The following is a 6326-nucleotide window of genomic DNA, read 5'->3' on the forward strand; positions in this document are numbered from 1 at the left end:
TGACACTATCGCCAGGACAATTTGTTTATATTTGGATCACAATTCTTATGAGAGACGATTCTAAGATGACCCAATGTTATTCTCCATAGAGAAACACTTCCATGACCCAAGGGATGAACGAGTGACGTCAGGACTTCGGCACTCTATTGGCCAACATTTGTCACATTTGTCAGTCCTTAGACCACCGATATATTGACTGATATTTCGTTATCAATTTGAAAAACATACGATTTTTGTAAAGTTTGTACTTGTGAATATTCAACTAGAATGTATTTTATTTAACCTTGTCGAATATATTAAGTTCTATATTGAGCCCTATGGAATATTCTTCAAATGATACCTGAGCAACAATCTCACATAACACGTCGCAAAAGCGAGGGAAAAGGTCAAATGATGGCCGATATATTGGTCGGGCTCTAGTCCTCTCATGCCTTGTGGATCCAGGTCATCCCAGCATGGTCATTTTGTGGATCTCGTGTCAGCAGTGTTGCCAGTGAGTTGCCGTTCAGGTCAAAGGAGGACGGATGGGTGCAGTCTGGTTTAGCGTGCTGTAATACTGTCACTGCTGCTGTTTCTTTTTCTTTGTATGTGTCTTGTGTGTTAAGTACTGTTTCTCAATGGGTTGTCCAACAGGGTCTGTAACTGAGTTAAATGAACACTTAGATAAAGTAAAATAGATAAGTAAAATTCTCCCTTTAACTCTGAGAATGTGCAGATGGAACCAAATGGATCCACGTGTACAGTCTCAGTTACAGACCTGTAAGGCAGTGGTTCTCAACATGTGTGTTTTGGGACTCAGGGGGTCCCAAATTTATTTTGGGGGCACCCCCAGATGACTTTAATGTGCAACATTGTTTTCTAACTCAATATAATTATATGCACATGAATTACTTTTGAGCATTATTTACTACACCAAAAGTAATTAACGAAATTATCAACATTGGTAAATAGCTGATTGTGAGCATGTAGATCAGCTATTTTCCACACATTTATCTGTGGAAGAAAATTGTAATGACTCCTACAATTCCAAGTGCTTGTCAGGGTGGGGGGTCCCCAGTTAAAATTTGATTATTTTGGGGGTCACGGCCCAAAACGTTAGAGAACCCCTGGTGGTCCCCCCCCGGACTCGACGTTGAGAAGCGGTGCGTCCATTTGAACACTGACTGGCTTTCTGTTTTGTTTTGGCATAAAGGGTGCATCGTGTGGGGAGGGACGGAGCTGCGATGACGCAGAGAATACTTGTTGAAAAGTAATTTCTGTGGAACTATTCAGGTATTTGTGGATAATCTGTCGTGACATTTATGGCACATGAATCGTGAACATTTGCCACCGCTGTGGGTTTCTATTATGTTACATAATTATCTTCATTTCAACAAAAGGGTTTGATTCCAATCAAAGAATCAAATCCCAGACTGCAGTATTTATAAGTGACTTTGTGTTCTATTCATTTCAACTATTATTGTATGAGTTAGTATAGCGTTGTTTATTTTTGTTTTGTTTATTTCGATGCACATTCACTGTACTACTGTGCTGCACTGTATTCTGTTTAGATTGTGGACTTAGTAGGGAAACAAGCTAGATGTGACCAGTGGTGGACCAAGTACTGCATTGTTACTCAAGTATGAATAGCAATAGCACGATATGAATATCGTTGCTGTCGAGCAGAGACCTGTTATCTCCGTATTTAAACTTTTGTGATTTAATTTCCCCCCCACAAATTAACGCTCTATTTGATCATACTACAGCATCACACCAAAAGTAGCAGATCCACAAGCCTCAAAACGAGGCGCTTTGAGCTTGTAGATCTGCTTATGTCTTGCTATTTTCTAACGGTGTTGGACCCGTTCCCAGCCGACAGAGACAACTGTATATACTCTGTTACAACTATATAGGCCTGTTTTCAACATTTGACTTGAGTAAAAGTACAAAGGTATTGGCATCAAAATATACTCAGAATTGTCCCATTTCACACATTTCTTTCAAAAGATTTAAATGTTTCTCACAATCTTTACAAGATAGCTGATGCGGACGCATTATTATGAGCCTGTAGCTATTTTTGAGTCGAGTATAAAACGGATAATTGGTTAACACATCAAGCCCGGGAAAGCCTATAGCCTACGCTGTTATACCTTTAAAACCAGTAATCTGTGTCATTTTAGATGTTACTATAGCAACACCATTTTATTTTAATTGTTTCGAATAAAATATAGCACATTTTAGAATTCAGAAGGCGTTTTTAAAATCTGCCCTCAGGCGTGTTGTACTAATCTAAAATCTAAACTAAAACTTCTACAGGGTTTCCCCCCCCCCCCATAATTAGTGGAGTAAATTTACACTACAAGATGTTGTGGAGTAATAAAGTATCAAAATTGCACTTGCGTACAGTAAGCTACTTGAGTCAAGGTGCTTGGTTACTACTGTACAGTGAGTCCACCACTGGACATAACATGTTTGAAGCCAGAGTAATGTTCTAGTAACGTTAGGTCACACTAGATGTGACCTTTGCCTATGCTAGTGCCTAGTGGCATGAAATGTGATCCTCTTCTAGTAGTACACAGCTGTGACAGTACACTGCAGGTACCACAAGGGGGCAGAGTCCACCATCGTTACAATCGTCGATCACACTAGTGGTCACACCACATGCTAGAAATGTCAAACAATATGTCTAGAAGGGCCCTTTGCTTCTTTTGTCTGTAGATAGTTTGTGAAAACCCACTATGTGGTAGTCTTTATGCATCTACGGTATATCAGTTGTTCTCAAACTTTTTATTTTTATTTCAAGGACACCTGTAACTTAGGGAGTGTAGAAATTGAGCCAAACGGTCCGTTTGGTTTCATTTCTACACTCAGAGTTGCAGACCTGTAAGGGTCCATTTGGAACCCCCTCAAGGAAAAATGAGGTGACCGGGCACCTCATTTGTCCAGGCCTGGACGGCTGGACCCCACCTTAATAGAGAATTAAAAGCCACGGGTTAACTCAAGTGTGCGTTACAAATTACAAGCAGGGCTTGTATGAGCATATGCGATTTGTCTTTGTTTCTGATGTTTTGTATTTTGTAGATTGTAATGAATATCAAACAGTGGAACTGTACCATTTTGCTCAGTAAACTCACCAGCTTTGTAAACCGTGAGTTGGGTTTATTTCTGTTTATTTCCTGCAAGAACCATATAGGACTAGAAAATACACATCGTAGCTAGTGTAACTCCGCATGAACTTCTCAGTCAGTCACCTCAACTGATTTCCATCATTTGGATTCCATAAAAGTTCTATGGAAACAAGTCATGCACCGCAAATAGACAGTCTACATTACGATCAAGGCGCGTCATGCCGTGAACCTGTTTCTAGATTAGCTCTTTTCCGTTATTTGTTTTTATTTCAATATGAAAGAGCATTTATATCCATAATCCAAGTGAGTGTAAGTGACACCTGTAATAGGAAAGCGTCAACATGAGGTTTCCTCCATACTTAACACCACACAGCTATGCTGATGAATGATATAATCTACCTCTGGGGGTGGGAAGATTATCTACAATGTAGTTTACAACAACCATTTTTATGCATTTGCTTAAAGATGCATTTTGCATAATTATGCTTCCAGCCTAGTCTTTTCGGGACTATTCCACAGGAGAGGCACACCCTAATCCGCAGATGTAAATTGATGGATACTTAGTTGAAACTAGACCAGTGCCTGGCTGTAGACTCGGCACCGAGTCGGTAACTATGGAAGTTGGAGATCCAAAGGCCCACCTGGCTAGTAATGTAATACCTGTTGTAACAGCGTCAGAGTCTGTGTCTGTGTCCCTTTTAATGTGGAGATTTCTGTATCTGTCTCTCTGCGTCCCTTTATTCCTATGGAGTTCTGTGTCAGGCAGTGTTGTTTTTGGCAGCAAGTTTTAGTCATAGTCTCTTGAATAGTTTTCATTTAGTTTTAGTCACCTGCAATGTCCTGGTGTTAGTTTAGTTTTAGTTGACTAAATATAAGATTTTAGTCAACTAAATCTACAGTTGGTTTATTCAAACAAAATGTATTTTGGCGGGCCTTGATGCCATCATAATGGTCTTTTTCACTTGCTGAAAATAGCAGATCTACAAGCCCACAACGCGTCGCAGTGTGACGCGTTGTGAGCTTGTAAGTAGTTGTAGTTGTAGTAAGTAGTTGTCAGTATATTTAGTCTTAGTTTTAGTCATCATAGCTTACTTTTAATTTAGTTTCCATTTAGTTTTCGTCGGTGGAAAAAGGTAGTCGACGAACATTTCTCGTCTTAGTTTTAGTCGACGAAATCAACATTGGTGTCAGGCATGGCCAAATATGAAGTGTTGTGATGTCGGAACAGGCCAGCTCCATATATGGAGATATAGGGGTGATCAGGTCCAGAGCTCGGGCAGAGGTTTTTGTGCTGGTTCTGGACAACCGTGGGTCCGATGGACTCCCTGTGGTGGTGTGTGGAATTTGAGTTCTCGAGTTACGTGGGTTACAGACGTATACACACGTATGTACAGACGTGCATTTTGAGATAGATAGGCTATAGCCAATATTTCATATCTATGTATGTTGACCAGTTCAAGGCCTCCTTCAGTTGTAAGGAGGCTGACCTTGACACCGGAACTTGGACTTGGATTAGTGAGCCTGTAGTTGGGCTTCATTCTTCAATGAGTCGAAAGGTCATTTAACAGAGAGAGAGAGGTGTGACTCTTGATGATAAATGATAAATAATGCCTGTCCATTTAGTGCAGTTCTTAACATTCAAAATACCAGCAGTTTAACTTCACATTATGGATAGAAGAGTAGACAATATTGATGTTGTCAGATGTGCGAGGCCTCCATGCTGGCTGGACAGAAATAAGTTCAGAGTTGAAGCTAATGTTAACATCCGACTGGTGGTGACACACATACACTGTATGTGTGCTACGGCTACTGAATGAACACGGTTTCTGGCTACTGTGAATGTAGTAGATCAATAGTGGACTATGAACGACAATGTATGTTCAAGAAAAGGGTATACATATCGTCTGCATATTTTGTTCAGTCATATATGTTTTCATGTTGTGTGGACCCCAGATTAGCTGAGGTTATGCAAATAAACTCATAGTACTGATGGTCATGCTAGCTAGCACGTATCCTTTCAGTAACCCCTTACTAAGCACTTTTTGACTCTTTCTAGGGCTGCTGCTCAAACATGTATCTTCTATCTATAAATGCACCACATCTGTGTATGTCTGTCTGTGTGTACGTTTGTAATGCACGTAACTTGAGAACCATTTGCACGACCTACTTCAAATTCGACACGCACGTCCCACACCCGCACAGGGAGTGCAGTACGCCCGGTGTCGAGTCGGTCGGACCCACGGTTGTCCACCGTGGGTCCACAAAAGGCTCCTGGACAGAGCCCCTGCCCACTGTGCCCATTATGTCAGACCATGTAGCCACGAGGTAGGCTACTTTACATTATGTCAGAACATGTAGCCGCGAGGTAGGCTACTTTACATTATGTCAGACCATGTAGCCGAGGTAGGCTACTTTACATTATGTCAGAACATGTAGCCGAGGTAGGCTACTTTACATTATGTCAGACCATGTAGCCGAAGTAGGCTACTTTACATTATGTCAGACCATGTAGCCGAGGTAGGCTACTTTACATTATGTCAGAACATGTAGCCGAGGTAGGCTACTTTACATTATGTCAGACCATGTAGCCGAGGTAGGTTACTTTACATTATGTCAGACCATGTAGCCGCGAGGTAGGCTACTTTACATTATGTCAGACCATGTAGCCGCGAGGTAGGCTACTTTACATTATGTCAGACCATGTAGCCGCGAGGTATGCTACTTTACATTATGTCAGACCATGTAGCCGCGAGGTAGGCTACTTTACATTATGTCAGAACATGTAGCCGAGGTAGGCTACTTTACATTATGTCAGACCATGTAGCCGCGAGGTAGGCTACTTTACATTATGTCAGAAGACTAAGAACATGTAGCCACGAGGTAGGCTACTTTACATTATGTCAGACCATGTAGCCGCGAGGTAGGCTACTTTACATTATGTCAGACCATGTAGCCGCGAGGTAGGCTACTTTACATTATGTCAGACCATGTAGCCGCGAGGTATGCTACTTTACATTATGTCAGACCATGTAGCCGCGAGGTAGGCTACTTTACATTATGTCAGAACATGTAGCCGAGGTAGGCTACTTTACATTATGTCAGACCATGTAGCCGAGGTAGGCTACTTTACATTATGTCAGACCATGTAGCCGCGAGGTAGGCTACTTTACATTATGTCAGACCATGTAGCCGAGGTAGGCTACTTTACATTATGTCAGA

Source organism: Protomyctophum parallelum (assembly GCF_964188405.1).
Source record: "Protomyctophum parallelum genome assembly, chromosome: 3".
In the NCBI taxonomy this organism is placed as follows: Eukaryota; Metazoa; Chordata; class Actinopteri; order Myctophiformes; family Myctophidae; genus Protomyctophum; species Protomyctophum parallelum.